The following is a 21,083-nucleotide window of genomic DNA, read 5'->3' as shown; positions in this document are numbered from 1 at the left end:
TCAGGGTACCCCTCACTTTACTTCTTCAGCATCCCTCTTTTTAACCCTCATGTCACTGGTTAGGGTCTGCTAGGTTTTGTAGAACAACCAGTTCTTAGATTCTCTTTATTGAGGTCTTTTGTTATTCTTATAATGTTTCTTTGCATCTACATATGAGAGTGATCCAGCTGTATCTGTCTCTCCTTCTAGATGACTTCACTCAACATAATACTCTGCAGTTCCATCCATTTAATGGCAAATTGCGTGATTTTCTCTTTTCTTTTAGCAGAGTAGTATCCCATTATGTATATGTACCATAGTCTACTTATCCAGCCATCAGTACTTAGACAATTATCACCCAGAAAATATCATTTCTATATTTTATTCTATAGCTGAGTATACAATCATCACATTAAATATGTTCATATCATCAGTCTCTCATGAGATATTTGAGTCCTCCTTATGAATATGTATCAAACGAATCCCCCCTAGTTTGGTTTGAATTTAACAAGTGTTATACATTCTTAATGTTCAGGCAACTCTGTCAGCTTATAAAATTTAATATAATTGACCTGTATGTGAAATCAATAAGAGATATGTATAAGTACTTAGTGATCAAACAAAATATCTAACGATCAAGTTCATGCCATTAAATACTTGGGGAATAAGACTTTATCCTACCTCCACATCTCATTTATCCAATTGCCTCAATTAATTTTCTCCACATCACATTTTCATGTTTTCATATGCACCAAAAATGAAGTCTAATTTATAAATCAGTCATAGTCAAATACTAATGTCAAAAACTAATAATAAAATAGGTTGTTTATGACAATGCATTGTAATAGAAGGCATGTGAATGCATCCCTCTCAAATATCCCTTTGTATTTAGTATGACTACATGTAACTGGGAATGATCACATTGCATTAGTGGTATTAGGTGAGTCTCCTTCACACTTAGGTTTAAGTTATTCGACAGTAAGCAATAAAAAGCATTCAAATAACTCCTTAAATAACTAGATATATTGTAAAAAGTTTTAATTTTTTATATAAAGATTCTTTTTCATAAACTCTTTCTGAGTGGTCTTCTCATAGTAAATGAACTATATGTTTCCATTATCTATTTCTATTCTGTTCCAAGGACTGAGTTCTTATTCACCTCCAGTGCTGCTTGGATGGGATGAACAGGAACCAGTCTACACGTGAGTCATTAGTGTGGTCCTGAAAGTTCTTATGCTCAGGCCCAGTGGTTCTGGGGGTCCCTAGCACCATACCCAGTTGCACTGAGGTTCATGCAGTACCAAACATCAAACCAAAGTCCCTACACATATTAGACATACTAGACCTCAAGGCCTTGATTATAGTTGTAATTTTAAGTTTGTTCTCTTTGGCTAAAATCGAATATTATATTCTCTATCACATATTCTTCATATATAACAAGGGAGACCCAGAAATGCTTTTTTTCAAATGCTTTTCTTTTTATATTATATAAATTATGAGCTATACCTACTTTTGTTGTACTTTCTTCATCGCCCCACATGTCCCCCTTCCTTTCTGGTTACATAATTTTATCTAGGGCATTTTCCCCCCTCTCTGATTCTAATTTAGATCTGAGTTTTATTGATGAAACTGGCAAGTTTCCAGACAGACATTTTCTTTCTATTTCCTCATTAGAAGATCCCAAGTTCTCGAGCCAAACACCCATCACTCTGAGTTTATTCATGGGATAAAAAGCCAAATTACATTAAGCTCCACCAGCCGGCATTTTTGCCAGGTAGTTATCCTTTACCTTCCAAAGTTCTGACTTTTATTGGAAGCGAAGATGTAAATGCCACATGAATCCTATCCAAAAAGGGACCTAGGAACAGAGACAGAACCATCACTTACTTGCTTTTCCTCCAGTTCATTGTTTGAGAAGGCCTGAAGTTTGAGGTGGTTGTTTGTTGTTGTTTTTCTATTTTGCCCTTTATTTCATTTCAGCCCCGTAAAATTACCATTAAGTCTAGCTTGTCTCATGAGAAGACAGGTAAAGTTGTGAATTGATTTCCCCGAAGACCCACAGGTAGTTAAAAACAGCCATGAGACAACATCTAGTCCACATTCCCACTTCATGTCAGATAAAATCTTTTCTTGTATCAAAGGCTCCACATATTTTTTCCTGTCAATTTCCAATCGTGATGGCTGTTTTATCCATATAATATTTAGAAAGAATTTTCTATTTAGGCAAATCATTTATTAAGTTCTAATGAATTCTCTACTCTTGCTAATTAAACAACTAATACTTCCAATCAGAATCACTAATGAATCTGAGCTCACAAAAGTAATTTTAAAATGTTGAATCAATTCAACCTGAAGAAATGAATGTCAATATTTATGTTAGTTCTTATTTAAATGTTTCTTTCTGGTTTAAAATACTTTGAAAATGTCAGGACATTAGTTCTGTTTTAAATAATTTATTATATTTTTGTTGTTGTTGAATCACTGTGAATTGCAAAGTTACAAAGATATTTGTGATTGAGTTTCAGGCACACAGTGTTCCAAGGCCAATCCCTTCACCAGTGTCCTCTTCCCTACACCAGTGTTTGCAGTTTCTCTCCAACCTGCCTCTGTGGCAGGCTGGCAGGTGCATTTCCCATCCGAGATTATCCTAGTGTTCCTTCTCTGATCCCAAACCCATCCCCTCCCCAGTAGCAAGCTTCCTACCAAAGAGCAGTTCTCCTCCTCCTTCTTTCTATTGCCTTTGAGCTTCTGATATTCACCTAGGAAATTTCTTTCTATTCCACTTATGAGTGAGATCGTTTGGAGTCTGTTTCTCTCACTCCAAATGACTTCACTCAACATGATCCACTCCGGATCCATCCATGAAGCAGAAAATTGTATAGATTTATCTTTTCTCAAGGCTTAATCACTGTCACTGTCACTGTCCTCCCATTGTTCATCGATTTGCTCAAGCAGGCCCAGTCACGTCTCCGTTGTGACAATTGTTACTGTGAATGGCATATCTAATATGCCACGGGTAGCTTGCCAGGCTTTGCCGTGCAGGCAAGATACTCTCGGTAGCTTGCTGGGCTCTCTGAGAGGGGTGGAGGAATTGAACTTAGGTCGGCCATATTGGCCACTTGCAAGGCAAATGCCCTACCTGCTGTGCTATGGCTCCAGCCCAAGGCTTAATATTCTATTTTATATATGTACAATAGAATCTTTATCCCCACATCCATTCTTGGACATTTGGATTGTTTGCAGATTTTGGCTACTGTGAATAGTGCTGCAGTGAACATTGGTGTGCAGATGACGTTTTTGCATCACACTTTTGGATCTTTGGGACTTTGCTTCTAATCTGGGCTACCTCACTCATACCTCTCAGGAAACCATATGTCAATTGTGATTAGACAATATCAGTTGATACTAATCCTGAAATAATAAAGCCTGTTTGTACAGAGCTTTTATCTACCACTCTTACCTGCGATGTGTCTGAGGTAAGAAAAGGTCAAATATTCAGAGATCCACTTCACAAAAATCCTCAGCATCATGGTTTAGATAATCTAAATGTCTGATTTCAATAGTCCATTCTTACTTTTATAGTGAATTATTTTCTCTAATAAATTAGTTTTATCGAGGATACCCTAACATGAATATAGAACTGCCCCAAAAAGGAAGATCAGTAAAATTGGTGGATGACAAGAATATGAACTAATCAGTCAAACTCAGATTCCTCCACACCAAAGTTGTCATAACAACCATCACAACAAGGCATCCAGGAGCCACATATTATCTATAAATATGGCATAGAAATTATATCAATTTATTATCTTATGGGTCACCATTTTTGGTATTTTATTGACAATGAATATTGACTTACTGAAAAGTGACAGTTGCTAGTGAAGTAAGTTTCCATAGATGTTATACATATTCTAGTCTTCATTGCTTTTACCCAACTATTACTGCTTTAGGCCAAAAAAAAAAAAAGATTTGTAGCAATTGGCTGCTGTATAGTGAACTGTCTAAAATATTGTGACATGTAACATCAACATATATTTGCGCTTGAATTAGGATGGGGGAGATAGTGTCTCCTTTCTTCTTTGTGGAGCATTAGGTGGTCTGTATACTCCTAAAGCAGGAATCATTCTGAGAAAATTCTTCATGTGGCTGGCTTGCCAATGTTGCTGTCTGCTGAGAATTTATCCCAGGTTCTCAATTCCACTTGCTGTCACTCTTCCCATACTGTGTGGCTTCTCTGTTCAGTGAGGTGAGATGGCCATATCAGATCCCAACCAGCTTCAATGGAGCGAGAGAAAGAGACATAGACCCCATAGCTTGGTGTGGAAACTGTTAAAGAATATGTGTAGCATCTTTGAGTCACCATCATCCTTTTAATTTAGGAGTTGATTGATGGAGGGGGCTGAGAAATAATAGTGCAAGGGTCTCAGTGAACTCTGATTGGATTCCTAACACCTCAGGGTCTCTTGAGCACAGTTGGAAGCTGCTCCTGAGCACAGAGTGAGTAATGGCCCCTGGGTGTTGCTGGATGTGGCCCAAACCCTTCCCCGCAAAAGAGAATTGAGAGATGAAGAATTGTAATTAGTTTTGACGGCTATTATCTAGACTCCAAACGAATACCCATTATTCCACTAACTTTTTGCTATGTAGGAAATTAGAGACTCCTTCGATATGATTTTAAAACTTCATTCTTAGGGAACAGAATGACAAAAAAATCCCAAATTTACTCTTAAATATATTTCTTTTTCATTTTCAATCTTGGGGTTTTGTTCTGTTTAAGTTTTGTTATGTGGGCCACGCTGTGCTCAGAACTTACTTCTGGCTCTGCACTCAGGGATCACTCCTGATGGTGCCTAGAGAAATAGACACAGAGCCATGGAATTGAATTGGCTTTTGCCAGCATGCAAGGCAAGCAGCAGAACTCCTGTACCATCTCTCTGAACATAAAACAAAATAAATATGTTTAATTTTAGAATGAATCTACCTCTAGCATTCAGTGATAATTTTAGTGCTTCAGATTTTTATATTTATTTTTATTCCCTATTCCCTCATTCCCTTTGCTCTCCTTGATATGACTGCAATAGTGTTGCTGGCTGGCCCTGGAGTTGTTTCTTGCATAGTTTTAGCCGTGCTGCCCTCTGGGGGTTGCACACTGGATTGCAGTGCTTGCTCTGATGCTTGTCCTTCCTTGCAAGGCTTTGCAGAGGGGCTTGCCAGGACTCACTCTGAGTGGAAGCACTGCAGCTTGTGGGCGTGGTGCTTTTTAGAAGGCCCCATGGTGCTTGAACACCATTGTCACCAGCAGTCACACTGCCAGAGTCTGCCACTCATCCATCTGATTTTTGATGTGTTCTCCAGGTCTCACACCCATTTTTATGGTGCTTCGATGTTCCTGCCTGATAAGGCTGGAAGACACTTGTAGAACCAGTGAGGAGAAACAGCAGGGCTGCCAAACTCAAATGTCAGTAAGAGTCAGAATCATGATTGTCGAGTCTAGGGCCACGGGAATATGAACTCATGACCATTTGCTGATAGGGATGGCTCTAAAGGTGTCTGTGAGGCTCATTCAGGTCTAACTATAAGTCTCAAGGATTCATATTTTGTCATTTGATTCCTTATTTCCTGAAACAGAGCACAGATTTTACTACAAATTTACAAAGATTTGTATACTCTTAGGTAAATTTACGATATGGTGTTAGAAATTTGTAGGGAAAATATACATATTTCCCATGAATGACTTTTTTTTTACACAAAATATATTTCCAAAAAAAAGTCTTTTACTCATGGAAGGTATTTCACACATAGTTCTGTGTCTGATATATAGATAGTTAACAAAAAGGGACACTTCTTAGCCTCTACTTTTGTGTGGGGTGAAAAAGTGATATTTTTATTTGCTCCCTGTGGGGGTGGGGGCACTGGATCACACCTAGCAGTGCTTGGGGCTTATTCTTGTTTCTGTGCCCCAGGACCACACTCTTGGCTATACTTAGTGGATGATATGTACTTGCGCAGATTTAACCTTGGCTGGCTGTGGGCAAAGCAAGAACCTTACCCACCACATTATCTCTTGAGCCCCATATTTTGTGCTTTTTGTTCTAAAATTCGTCCATGATGAGCTAAGACATTATGACACATCCCGTTCTTTATGTTTAAATTTGGTTTTATATAGGTTTGGGTTTTAAAGGTTTGAGTTTTGTATACATTGCGTTTTATACGTTTGACAGACAAATCCTCTCAGAGAAAACATATAATACTAAGGAAAAATATAGAAACCAAAGTGATGTCATTTATGTATTTTTTTTCAAGTAGGAAATAAATTTCACCCTTCTGGTGCAGATGCATATCTAGGTCTAAAAATGGATCTTTCCAGATGGAAAGGGGAAATGACAAGCCTATGTGTTCTGTCATCAGACAAGAAGTTTGGTGAATGATGACTAATTGGGTAGTGTATAGGCAGTCACCTAATCCAGTTGTGTTGATTCTCTTTTTACTATGACTTGTAAGAAATTCAATATTCTTTTTATATCCATGTCTACTTTCGGTGATAATAATGTCTTGGGTTATTTATATTTAATACGCTAACAGCTTGCTAATGGCTAAATTTAGAAGACATAGACCTAAATTAAGTATAGAAAGATAACAAAGATGTTTCCTACTTGGTAGAAGATAGGTGCTAACAGTTATGTGAATGCTTAGGAGAAACAGTTATTTTTCTTTAAAATTTTTGAAGTTATATAACTGAAATAGAAGGATCACTTTAAACTCCAAAAGGCATTTAAACCATTGGTCTTTCAATGAGGACACACTGGTAACCTTATACCCCACATCAAGCAAATTTTGAACCAATTCTTCTGGACACTTGTACAACCTACCTGGAAAGAGCATAAAGTAAAAACTGTTTTTTTTCTGTCTTCTAACTTTCTGGTGACATATTAATGCCTGGGGGATATTTTTTTAGAGCTTTGGGCAACTGTTCCTTTAACCCAGGTCAATCTATAAAATAAGAGCCAAATTGCTTTACATGTGAATCAATACCCTTCAAAATCTCTCTCCATTTATATTTCCAAATTAATCTTCTGTTTTTAATCCAGCTTGCCCCTTCCGCGTTAGCAGTTTTTAACTCTATGGTTGGGTTGTTTTCTGCCCTCTTTTAAAATCGCTTCCTTATGCCTCAGTCTTTTTGCAGACAGGTGTTCTTGATCTAGGAATGCTGCACTTCCTGTAGATCATCATGAAAAATAAGTCAATTTCAAATGGCACATGTGAACATTTTCTGAACAGTACATGCACTCTGCAGAGTTAATTTTGCCTTCATTCAGCTTTTGTTTATAACCTTGTGCATTCTTTATGATGGCAGAGAGTAAAATCTGCCTTAATACCTAATTTTCTGTCAGGCTTCTTCAAGAAGACCTATTTTTACATAGATTAACCTTCTGTTTCCATCAGCTGCTATATAATTGGTCTCAAGAAATAGGAAAGAATTTTGTTGACTGCAGGCTAACCTTGACTTAAGAATGTTTAATAGTTAAGTAGTCAGGAATTTTGAAAGAATTCTGGCAGCCCTTATAAAATTATCCATTCCAATGCACTGTGTGAGCAGTCACTGTTTAGGTTATCATATGCCTTTAGGTGTTTAAAACTAAAGGTCATGAAGTCATCCTTTGGAATTTATCTATACCTGAAATTATATCTATAGGAACTTCCTCATGTATACTACAATACATCTTATATTGCAATCAGAGAATAAATGTCTACATGTAAAATTTTACTTTAGGAGTTTCTTCAAGAAATTTATAATTTTTATCCAATGGTGTTTATTTTAATTCATATAGATTGCAAATTTTTAAAAATATTTTTGTGATGACTTTGCTTGATGTACCTCTATAAACTAAAACCAATGAGAAATAATGCAAAAGATAAGTGTTGCAAGTGATACAAACTTGTACTCAAATTATATAAATCCTTTTTTTTAATTTTTGGGTCAGACCTAATGATGAACAGGGTTTACTCCTGGCTCTGCACTCAGGAATTACTCCTGGTGGTGCTGGGAGGTACCATATGGGATGCTGGGAATTGAACCCAGGTTGGCCGCATGCAAGGCAAATGCCCTACCTGCTGTGCTATAACTCCAGTCCCTCAATACAGGAACAACACTCTTTGTTCGAACAACTTTGGTGTCATTTCAAAATATATAAAAATTATTTCTAGAGGTCTCAATAGAATACAGTAACATTGTTGACACAATTTTCCGAAGAAAGGAAGTTCTATTTTTGAAAACTGAAATGTAATAAAATATGATCAGATTACTCATCTTTCTAAGTTAACCCAATTATCTCTTAGTGTTGTTTTGTTTTGTTTTGGAGTCAATCCCAGTAGTGCTCAGGGCTTAATCAAGCCTTGTGCTCTTGTATCACTCCTGGGAGGGCTTGGGGAGCCATATGGACCCCAGATTTAGAACCCGGACCAACCACGTACAAGGCTGGTAACTGCTACACTATCTAACCTGACCCCAAATACCTCCTGGTCATACAGGGACATGATCAAAGCTCTTTTGAATGCAAAATCCTAGAAGAATATATTTCTATGTACACATCAGGGATTGTGACTTTTTGACATAGCGAAACTTACAACAGCATTTGCCTGTTTGTCATAAAATGTTCCATTTTTCCATCTGCTTGAGATCTGGGAATTGCGAACTCTAGTAGATCTTCTATGATTCTTTTGCTTCCTCTGAAAACTAGATTTTTCCTTCAATTCTATAGTAATTTATTAAAATAATTTATCACATGAAATGCCATAAATATGAGCAGAAGTATGGGGAAATAAGGTACAACATCATAGTAGAATCTAGATATTATTTTGCAGATATAACATAAATAAGTCTATCTAATAGTCTTGGTGCTTGTTTTTTAAAGTAGCACTGTAGCACTGTCCTCCCATTGCTCATAGATTTGCTCCAGCAGGCACCAGTAACAGTAACATCTCCATTGTGAGACTTGTTGTTACTGTTTTTGGCATATCGAATATACCATGGGTAGCTTGCCAGGCTCTGTCGTGCAAGCGAGATATGCTCGGTAGCTTGCCGGGCTCTCCGAGAAGTATGGAGGAATCGAACCTAGGTTGGCCGCGTGCAAGGATAATGCCCTGTGTAAACTCAAAAAAGAGCACAGCAGTGACAGCGGTCTATTTGTCCCACCACCAGTGTTCCGTAGTCTCACTCTGCTTCCCCCAATCCCGGGGAGGTGGATGGTGATGGGCAGGCAAAGGAAGGAACGAGGGCCAGGGTGGTTGGTCTTAGTTGTAGTTTATTCCATTTCCATCTCTATTCTTCTCTGATTGTCCTTCTGCTTCTTCCTCCCCCACGCTACTTCATTCTTCTTCTCCATCCCCCTTCATCCTCCTTCTCTGGAGTCTTGATTCTGATCCTCCAGCTCACTCTTACAGTACAGTTAAATCCCAAAGCATGAGGGATTGGGGTAACAATTAAACATAGGTGAGATCACAATCAATAGGGGAAGAATTCTTTCCCTCTGGGATATCCGCTTCTAGGACAAATCCTCATTATCAGATCAATCCACCCTAGAGCAGATTCCCCTGGGTATGTTTCTCCTCTCCTTGTCTAACAAACATATAAGCATATGTAATATAAATCATTTTGTATGGATACAAAATATTGACAGGGACAAATGGAGATGTTACTGGCGCCCGCTTGAGCAAATCGACAACTAACGGGAAGTTAAGTGAAGTGATTAAGTGATGGATACAGTAAGAAATACCTTAAACTTACAGAATTTTCCTCCTAGGGCCATCTCGATCTCAGACTACAGTGCTCAGGCCAGATAGTCTTTCCTATCCCTAGCAGGGTCCTAGTCTTGTCGTTATTTTTGGATCATGACAGCACTTGTCTATGATCAAACTCTTAACTTATGGTTAAGAATCGTGGCACTTTGGCCTGGCCCATTTCGATGCCAGGGTAGCTCACCGCTTGCCCTGAGTCCATTCAGTCCTTCATTGGGACCCTGCTTTGGGGGAGTTAGGAACCAAGGGCAACTGAGGCTTAAGTCAAGAAAGCAGATGCTCGGGAGTAAATAATATTCAAGGCCAATTAAATCCTAAGTTACAAAAGCATAAATTAACTGCCTTTCTGTATCTAAACAAGAAAGACATTGCATTAAAGTAAACTATTCAAAAGACATAAGGAGAGGAGAAAGGCAATATTTCACTCATACATATAAAATCATAGATTTCTGAGGAATCTATCCTTACAAGTTAACAGAGTCTGATTAGGGGAAAAGCTGTTTAACTGGTTGGGGAAGAGAGCATAGGGAAGAATTTACAAATAAACACAATGGAATGGAAGTTCCTCAGGATCACTGTGATGGGTGTAACCTGATAAACCTAAGCTCCTTGTGGAGAATGGGAGAAAGGACAAAGCAATGCCATCCTACATGCCCTACCTGCTGTGTTATTGCTCTAGCCCTATATATATATTCTGCCAATATAAATATTACAAATGAAAATCTCCTTAACTGTGGCTCCAATTCATACCTCCCCTACACAATGCCTCCAGGCAATGCCAGCTTCTTGCTTGTGCAGAAGGCTGTGTTTCTCTTTTCACTGAATGACCCCTTCTTGTCCATCATGTAAAAATCTATTTGTTTATCTATCTCCTTTAGGAAGTCTCACTCTTAAGCAGCACATTAAGTTTAAGAAAACATTTTTTTTCTCATTTCTCTATACTTTTTGTGAATATTATCACAGTATTTAACATAGTGCATTCTAAGAGCCAGAATATTCAAATTACGTAGCCTCTCTGCTCCAAATTCTAGAGAGATAAAATGTGTCTCTATTGAATATGATCAATAAGAGTTGTGGACTAGTTGGCAAACCAGATAACTTTAAGTGGAATCAAAACTAAACCGTCAATAAAGGCAATAATGAAGTTTGTACTTCATCATTCAACTGGTGAGCATTCACCATCAAATAAGATCCATCTTCACCATCACGTAAGATCCATCCACCATGCCCAGTGTCCATCACCCACTTTGGGACCACCTGCATTCATATAAAATTTTAATAAGGAAATATTTCTCTTCTAGACAAAAGTAAGATAAACACACTATTCAAACATACAACTTATTAATAATAGACTCGATATTATGCAGTGGGTTAAGGCACACTTAAGTAGGTATATGAAGACCACATTGGTATATGAAGAATATTTCATATTTAGAGTATACAGAGTGAGATGCAAAAAGTGTATAATGTATGACAAAAATAAAAATAATAACCTTCCATTCTACCTGTTCCACTGGGGAGAGGGATGAGTTTGTTGTTCGCTAGAAGTAACTCTCAATTTATAAGAATGTCGGTGCTAGACAAAAATCTAAAAATCATCCTCACTCCTCTCAGAGGTGTGAAATTACTTAGTAAACCTGAAATCAAGCCTGACATTGATAACACCCAACTATTTTACCTACTTGCAACTTCCGGCTCATTTCCACAGCCTTTTGAATTACTTAAATGTGGGTCTTAAAATCAAGTGCCAGCACACCAGAGGAGGTAGAGAGAGGTGGAATTAGACATGTGCCTGCTGAATATGGAGCCCACCATAGCTGGTGTTTCAATTCTGTTTGGGGTCTCCTCCACAGTACCCAAGGATTCACCAACCCCCTTCTAATATTCCACCAAGTTGTATAAGCCTGAAAGTTAAGTGCCCTGACATGGTCCATGTTTGAGGTTGCTATAGGTTCCCAGGAGACTTGAAGGGTCTTAGAGCACCCCAGGGCTCCTCATACAAAGCATGTGGTAACATTAGAGGTTTTGTGTCAAAACCCGTATTATTGAAATATTTGAAGTCAATTCAAACTCTTTTAAAACTCTGAAAAGGGCCAGAGAGATAGTACAAAAGGGAAGGCATTTACCTTACACACAGCAGAGCTTTGACAGGTGTGGTTCCTGAGCGCAGAGCCAGGAGTCAGCCCTGAGCATCACAGGGTATGCCCCCTTAAAACTCCCACTAAATACCAAGAACCAAAAAAAAAAGTTAAGAAAAATTATACCAGCTATGGTTTATGGAACATAGGAGTCGCCTTTCTGAGGTCTCTGAAAGAGAATTTAGCATTAATAAAACTTTCCTGCAAAAACTGAATCTCAGACATTGATTTCTTGCTCAATACACATAGCAGAGTTTCTTCCTTGGCCTTTGGGAAGCACCTGTGCTCTGGAAACCTTTAGAGCTGAAGTTTTCCCTTACATCTTTGTCTCTGCCCTTTCTTAGTACCTTTCTGTGATGACAATCTCTGGCAGCTATTTGCAACAGAGCAATATCTCCAAAAGTCAATAACCCCACCCAGCCGACTAAATCAATGGGTGAGAGTGAAGGGTCAAGCTAGTTTCCTTACTTCAAGTCTACAAGAGATAGAGTGGTTTAGGTTATGTACATTTTTTTTTAGAATTTTGTGTCCCTGAAGATTCGAGGAAAAACATTTTACAGCATGCCTCAATGTTTTCCCATAATTTTATTTAACATTTATTTGTGAATGTTCATGTGTATAATAGAGATACATATTAATTACCTAAGGGCCTGTGTAGGGAGGGTCAATTATATATGATCTGTGATATATACATTTCATTAGCATCCCAGAAATGAGTCATCCTTGATCTTAAGTAACAGTCTTTAAAATTAATTCCATACTATGGTACACTCATACTCTGAAAGCCTAGGTATTACTAGGAAGATCATTAAAACATTGAGATTCAAAATTAAATACAAAATGTACATCATTTATTTTTTGACTCAGAAGTGATCTGACACTCTAGTGGACCATGTTTTCTGTGAGTTTATAAATTCATGGGAAAAAAAATAGAGACAGTTGTAACAATGTAGAAAGAGGTGTAATTTTGAAAATTATTTATTTTGGGGGTGGGCACGACAGCTCTGTTCAGGCTCACTCCTGACCTGTACTCAGGAATTACTAAGGGAGGACCTTGTGGTGTATACTGGGGTACAAGAAATCCACACAGGTCAACTGCTTGCTTGACTCATGCCTTACCCATTGTTCTGTCTCTCCAGCTCTAGAAAATATTTGTGTTACTGTCCAGTTGTTTGAAGTAGGGGTAATGATATAATAAAAGAGAAGTTCGGTAGATCCAGAGAGATAGTGCAGGGGGCTGAGATGCTTGCCTTGCAGGCAGCTGACTCTTGTTCAATCCCGAGCATGTGTGAATTAGTAGGTGCTACCCTAGATAGTCCCCATCCCAGCACCAGTGGAGGGCTTGGGCAGACCAGGAGCTTCAGCACGTCACCCTCGGGCTCTCACATGGGACCCCAGATCTGGTGAAGACAATCAGAGAGAGACCTTTGGGCCTCTGAAAAACTGCAGGGAGCCTGTCCCCAAGTGAGGGAAAGGGGGCTCACGTCCCCATATACACCCAAAAGAGACTGTGGGTGTGGCAGCAGTGTACCCTTAAAACTTGTATGTAGGAACACTCCTGTAAACCAATGCTACCTCCATAAAGTAAATATGGAGAAAGGTATCGCTCAAGAATGGGTTCTAGGGCATATGAAGTATTAATTTTAATTCTCGAGATAAGAAAATCTGAGTCTTTGCTTTTGCAGGTGAACTGAGAGTTTCAGGCATTTTATTTGAAAACATTTCTACTGGAAGCTTCTCTTCCTAACAAAATGAAATCGATGGGGTTTGTGTCTGAGTGTGTGTGTGTGTGTGTGTGTGTGTGTGTGTGTGAGTGTGTGTGTGCATGCGTGTGCATGCGTGTGTTTAAATTATTTGATTGATTGTGTAGATAGCCCATTAGAGTTGTGAACTGCATTGCAACAATGAATATCAGACCACATCCCTCTTCACCTCTATGGTGGCTACTCTCAATGGACTCTCCACTGGGGAGTCTTGATTAAACCACTGGCTGTCCTGGGGGAAGAGAGGTGGTGTTTAAGGGCCTGACTACTTCTGCTTTTGTCTCTTGGAATCCCTGAACTCTTTACAGTGCATATAATTATTTAGTATAGAGACCTCAATGAGATACATGCCAGAGAATTGCATATGCGAAGATGACCTCTTGGACCAGCGGCCAGCCAGGAGTAGGCTCTAAGCTATACCTCTGAGCCTCCTCCACACACATCTTCACGCAGAAAAGAACTAGCTTGGATATCCGACTCTGAGAAATCAAATCCAAATTCTTGATGTACATGATAAGGAATAACATGGCTGTAATGAGAAGCCCCTAAATATTGGGTAGAGACGTGTGTGTGGGGGGGGGGGTGCATGCAGAAAAAAAAATAACATACCTCCCCCCAAATCCCAAACCTCTGATTTCCTGATGCATCATTGGAGACCAGCTTCTTCCTGCATCATTTCACTGTATTCAATGAACGGATTTAAGGGCAGGACCTAGATGCTATTTGTGTGCGACTTATCCTAGAGCTTAACATTTTTTCCCCAGCAATCTCTTTCAACCTTTTTATTGTGGAGCTTTTTGCAGCCATGGTGGCCCCATATATTCTAGGGAAGCTGAAAATCCCCCAGTTGGTTTTGTTGCTCTCTCTCTCTCTCATCCCACACATTGTTCCCAAACACTGTGACCTGTGACTTCCATGACCTGCCCTAACATCCACAGACCCCCTCTCTCCTACTCTTTTCCTCCCACCAACCCAGATGCTTTGAGATGAGTTCCTGAGACTTTGAAGCACAGCAGTAAACCCAGTGCTCATACAATTCAAGTCACCTTTCTCTAGGTCAGAAGCCAGACCCCCAAACTTCAAGCTGCTAACGCTTCCAAGCAGTTGCTCTTCTAAACTGATTTTTTTTAATTAGTGAAACACCATGAGGTATATAGTTGTAGACTTACAAACTTTCGTGCTTGGGTTTCAATTATACAATGATCAAGTAAGTACCCATCCTTCCACCAGTACCCGTTCTCCACCACCAATGATCCCAGTAGCCCTCCCACCCCTCTACCCCAACCCTCCACCCCACCCCGCCTCTGTGACAGGGCATTCCCTTTTGCTCTCTCTTTCCTTTAGGGTGTTGTGGTTTGCAATAGAGGTATTGAGTGGCCATCGTGTTCAGTCTGTAGTCTACTTTCAGCACACATCTCGCATCCCGAGCGAATCCTCCATCTAGACTGACATTTTAACTGGTGCATCTCCTCAGATAACCTGAAAATCAGATTTTTTCCTGACACCTCTTCCTTTTCCCTTTCAGTTTCCCTCTATTGAAACTGGGCACTGAGGCGCTTGTTGCAAATTTGCCCGAGGCTTCCCTACAACAATTGAGTTCCTCTCCTTCTAAGCTCCTGATCAAACAGGGTGGGTGGTAGCAGGTACCAGGTAGTCAGTTGAAACTCTGTATGACTCACTCTCTGCAATCTATGGCCACCACCAGATTAGAGTGAGGGAAGAGAAGCAGAAAATGACCCCCAAATAAAAAATAAAGTCATGCATGAGAGGATTGTGTGTTAGCAGCACCTACTCCATGAACAAGCAATGTACCTGGTGTGTGTGTGTGTGTGTGTGTGTGTGTGTGTGTGTGTGTGTGTCTGTGTGGTTGGGGAGGGGATTGTCAGGGAGGGATCAAAAAGAAGTTAAACATTCTCAACAAACAATTAGAAATCCATTTTGTTCTATTTAGTGTTTCTTCATAGTGAAAAAATAGATCACTGGAACTGTGGTTTTCGTATCACTCGTTTATAAATGTCTTTGATGGTTTCCCAACCCTGAAAGCTGAATCCAGAAAATGTTTCCCAGGATTATTCCAGAACAATTCCCAGAACAATCACTACATCCCATTGTGTTTGTCTTCTTCACCTCTCTAGAATCACGTAATAAGCTTGGTCTGTTTCTGTGCTAGGTAGGAGGTCCATCTCCAAATAGGTCAATAATTCCTCAAAAAAGAATTTTCTAGTTCCAGTTCTGATTGTCTGCAAGTCAACTCACTCATCATTATAATTTTGTTTTCAGAGGGAAAACTACATGCGCTCTCTCATTTCTCCTAAAATCTGTGTTGCTGTGAAGGAATACTAAAAGCAGGCACCGGCCCGTAATTCCCATTTCAGCCTCACGCCACTGACCCTGTCTGCTTCCCACTGGCCTACATCTGGCACCTCCCTGCCTATCTAAATACCCTCCACCACTCACTCACACACACGCACACACGCACACACGCACGCACGCACGCATGCATGCACACATGCACAGTCTCCCCATTCATTCTTGATAACTTGCATATTTCCCTGCACAGAATGAACTCATCTGTCAGCCTTCTCTGTGCTTCATTCAGAACCCTGCAAGCACTTCCATCCTCTATCCTAGCACAGAGGACTACTTGAATTGCATGATTTTAATATGCTTACTTGGCCTCCCCTCTCCCTCCACAGGGGCCCTTGGGAATCTAGATGGTCTTCTCTTCCAGTGCTTAGCATAACTCCTGTCAATAGCAGACGAGGAATAAATACCAGTTCATTATTAAACGAACAAATGAATCCCCTGTCCTCTCAGTGCTGTTTTATTTTATATTCTAATACTATCTTTCAAAAAATATAGAACTCTGTAAGTGCTACTCTGATTAAAATGGCAGTAATAATGGTAATAAAGTTGCTTTATCTCCATCCACGCTGCCAACACTCTGGTAGAATAAAAAACTATTTTTGATGATCTTATGCTGAGCCTAAAGGACGGGAAAATCTATTTAATGCAAACAGCTACTTACCAAAATATAAATAGAGCAATAATACAGCGAAAATAATTCTCTATTATGCTTAATTCACCCAGGCCTCAGCAATTACTGCTGAGAAAAGCCATATGCCCAGAGAAGTTGTATGTTTCCAGCAAAACACAAAAATAAACAAAAATCTCTTTCCAGATGTTTGCTAAGAATAAAACATCTATATATATACTTTTCTAATCTAGCCTGACAAAATAAAACAAAATACCCAAAGCAATTAAAGAAAACTTTCTATATAATTTCTCTGATGAGCTGACTCCATGGGTGAATACACAGGGAAAGAATGGAATGCGATTCTAGTTTATCAATATCGTAAATAATTGAACGTGCGGTGTATGTCTAGAAAATGAAATATGACTTAAAATTGGAAAATAAACGTCAAAGGAGATGGAGCAAAGCGCTTTCTAAAATTGTATCTCTGCTCTAAATCCTTTATGAAATTTTCAATAGGAAACATTTACAGTTAAATATTCAGTGGGCATATTATAACCTAAAGTAAAATGTCTACTCAATGGGCATATTATAATCTGAAGTAAAATGTCAGGGATTTACTTAGATTGGCTGTCAGAAACTAAAACAGTTTTATTCGATGCTGGGGAAAAAAAAACAGTGTTCTGAAAATTAAAACTAAAAACAAAGCATTTAATTATGTACCCTTCATCTCCTGATTTTAATAATATAAACTCTGAATGAGATATGCGTGACTCCGTGGGTTTTTATATGTATACATACATATATAGCTCCCTGTGATGTGTTTGATATGTCAAACGCAGTAACAACAAGTCTCACAATGGAGACGTTACTGGGCCTGCTTGAGCAAATCGATGAACAACAGGAAGACAATGCTACAGTGCAGTGCTATATAATATCTTAAGGCCCTCCCATTGTTCGTCGATTTGCTCGAGCGGGCCCAGTAACGTCTCCATTGGAGACTTTGTTGTTACTGTGTTTGGCATATCGAATACTCTCGGTAGCTTGCCGGGCTCTCCGAGAGGGGCGGAGGAATCGAACTCGGGTCGGCCATGTTGGCCGTGTGTAAGGCGAACGCCCTACTGCTGTGCTATCACTCCTACATATATATGTCACTGTTACTGTCCTCCCATTGTTCATTGATTTGCTCGAGCTGGCCCTGTGTTTGGCATATCGAGTACCTCATGGGAAACTTGCCAGGCTCTGTGCGGGAGAGATACTCTTGGTATCTTGTCAGGCTCTCTGAGAGGGGCAGAGGAATTGAACTCTGGTCGTCCTACCCACTGTGTTATCGCTCCAGCCTATATGTGTGTGTGTGTGTATGTGTGTGTGTGTATATGTGTGTATATATATATATGTTTGTATATATAGCGAGATAGATATATGTGTGTGTGTATGTGTGTGTGTGAGTGAGTGTGAGTGTGCTTCTTTCTCCAAAATCTTTCTGGCATACAGTCTAGAAAATACGTTCCTTCAGCTAGATTAATAACCTCAAATTATTTCTTTCAGCAAATTTGGATCTTTTTTCACTACTTCCTAGACATTTTTCTGTACTTTTATATTTATACTAACATGTATACCATGTTAGTTAGAATCTGCTAGATAAAACACATCTGTGTAAATTTGGGTAGGTTAAAAAACTTTTATGTGCATTGAAATATTTTCTACTATTCTGAATAGATTACTTTACATAGAAAAATAAGGATAATACTTAAAATTAATATAAATCTCATATTTTGTTTTATTTTATTTTTTGGTATTGGGGCCACACCCAGCAATGCTCAGGGGTTATTACTGGTTCAGGACTCAGGAATTACTCCTGCATTATCTAGAGTTACCTAGCTAATTACTCAGGAATTACCTGACGGTGTTTGGAAGACCATGTGGGATGATGAAAATCAAACCTAGGTTAGTTGCATGAAAGACAAACACCCTACCCATTATAATATTGCTATGGTCCCTACTCTCCCATTTAAAAAAATAAATATTTAATCCAGGTATACGATTCAGGTGGCAAAGCCTTCCTGGCCTGTGCAAGGTTCCAAGTATTACCCCTGGCAACATATGTCCCACCCACAAGCATCACCATGGATGTCTCCTATAAAAAATACAAACATAAGGGCCAGTGAAAATGGACAGTGGATTGAGTTCTTGCCTTGAATGTGATTGACCTGGGGTTGATTCCCAGCACTGCTTGATCCTCCAGCATAGCCAGGAGTGATACCTGAGCACAGAACCAGAAGTAAGTCCTGAGCACAGCCAAGTGTGGCCCAAAAGCAAAAATTGAGACATCCAAGAGTATATAAAAGAAGCACTTTTTTATTCATTAAAAAATATTTCCTCAATTCTTCTAAGTGTCATATGTACTTCAGGCTGGAGGCTACAATGTTAAACCAGAAAGGAGAAATTAAAACTCTCCCTATCTTGAATAAAAGGATTTAAAACATAGTCGTTTTTTAAGAAGTTCACTCTGAGGCTCCCAAAGATAGTCAGGGCACTTGCCTTACATACAGTTAACGCTGCTTCAATCCTGTGTCCATGAAGTCCCTGAGTATCACCAGAAGTGATTCCTGAGTACAGAATCAGGAGTAAGCCCTGAGTACCACTGGGCATGGCTCCAAAGATAAAAAAGGGAAAAAAAAGTCCTCTCTGGAAAATTAAGTACAATAAAAGGATAAAAGTATATGCACACACTGGATTTATTTTTTAGATCTTTTGCATCAGCTACAGCAAAAGTGATAGCCATCAGAGTTTGTAAAGACTGATTAAATCCAGTGGATGTAAAAAGAGGGAAGGAAGGACCACAGGGAAAAGATGCAACAAGAGGAAAATCAACCGATATGTGAATTTGAGAGGAATGAAGTTGTAGGGATGTATTTTAAAGAAGAAATACACTATGAAGCATTGGAAGGTGGAGAGGGGTGTTAAAATAGAGCTTATGAAGAGTAAGTTCTCACTTGGTAAATGGAAATACAGATAGGTAGACGACACACTAAAATCCCAAGAAACACAAATATGTATAACCAATTTTTCCCATTGAAGCTGCAGAATGCGGTGCTGGTGAAATATTCTTTTCACTTCCTATATTGAGGCATTTATGCAGTAACACTGTAGCACTGTCCTCCCATTGTTCATCGATTTGCTCGAGCGGGCACCAGTAACATCTCACAACAAATTGTGAGACTTGTTGTTACTGTTTTTGGCATATCAAATACATCGCGGGGAGCTTGCCAGGCTTTGCCGCGCAGGCGAGATACTCTCGGTGGCTTGCCAGGCTCTCCGAGAGAGGCAGAGGAATCGAACCGGGGTCAGCTGTGTGCAAGGCTAATGCCCTACCTGCTTTGCTATAAAGCATTTTTTTTTTCAGTTTTAAATGACTAGAACTTTCATGATTCTTGACAAAGCTGATTCACACCTAAACCTATTTTAATACATAAATAATTACAACAACTTTCGGCCACAGTCGAATCTTGTATACTGAGATTATAGAAAGAGGTTGCAGTAGAGCAAAACAATTATTCACTGCAGCTCAGATGCAGAACATAAAGTCACCATTCTTTTTCTGTCCATGTAATCTTACCTGGCTCTCAGTGTCCTGTTTCTACTAATGAACCACTGTTTGAATTTGCCGATTTGATGTCAGTGTGACTTTTCCCATTTACCACCCTACACTGTGGGTTCATATGGGTCCACTTTGGGTGAATTATCTCTCTCTGAGGGTTTTTTTCCTCTGCTAGTTAGAGTAGAAAATGCTATTAAGGTCTCAGGTCAGTCATATGAGATGCCCTGACAGCCCCAGATAATTTTATTACCATGCCCAAGAACTCCAAGCCCCACGTCCAACAAGTTCTCAGACTCAGTGACCTTCTTTCAAAACACTGTTCCCCTAGGCTGGTGCTATTCGAAATATGATTTAGAGAGTTTCAAAATCAAAATATTACATAACCAATTTTTCCCATCTTCAATGACATAACTACGTATATCGGACTGAAAACTTGAGAAATTTTTAAAAAATCATGCTTTGCAATATCAAAGATAATGATCCTTGTACTTGTATCATTAATAGGTATCATCCAGCTCTGATGATACATATTGAATAAATATCATCCACCTCTGATTTACTAAATCCCCTTAAGCAGATAATATGATGACCACACCATTTGGCATAATATTAGTCCTTGGATTCAATCGAACCCAAATTTTTCACCACAGGTGGTTGAAGAATCAGCATCGTCTGTTTCCTAGCTATAGACAACATCACTATTTTGACAGCCTTCACATTTAGAACTTTAGTTTCTACCTCCTGCACTCCAGATTCATTGATCCCACTATGTGATCAATAATTTCATTAGGATTTAATGCCCTTCTCAAATTTAATATGTTAGAAAGCAAATT

The sequence above is a fragment of the Sorex fumeus genome, unplaced genomic scaffold (genome assembly GCF_029834395.1).
Source record: "Sorex fumeus unplaced genomic scaffold, SorFum_2.1 ptg000048l, whole genome shotgun sequence".
In the NCBI taxonomy this organism is placed as follows: domain Eukaryota; kingdom Metazoa; phylum Chordata; class Mammalia; order Eulipotyphla; family Soricidae; genus Sorex; species Sorex fumeus.
This window is presented reverse-complemented; position numbering follows the sequence as displayed.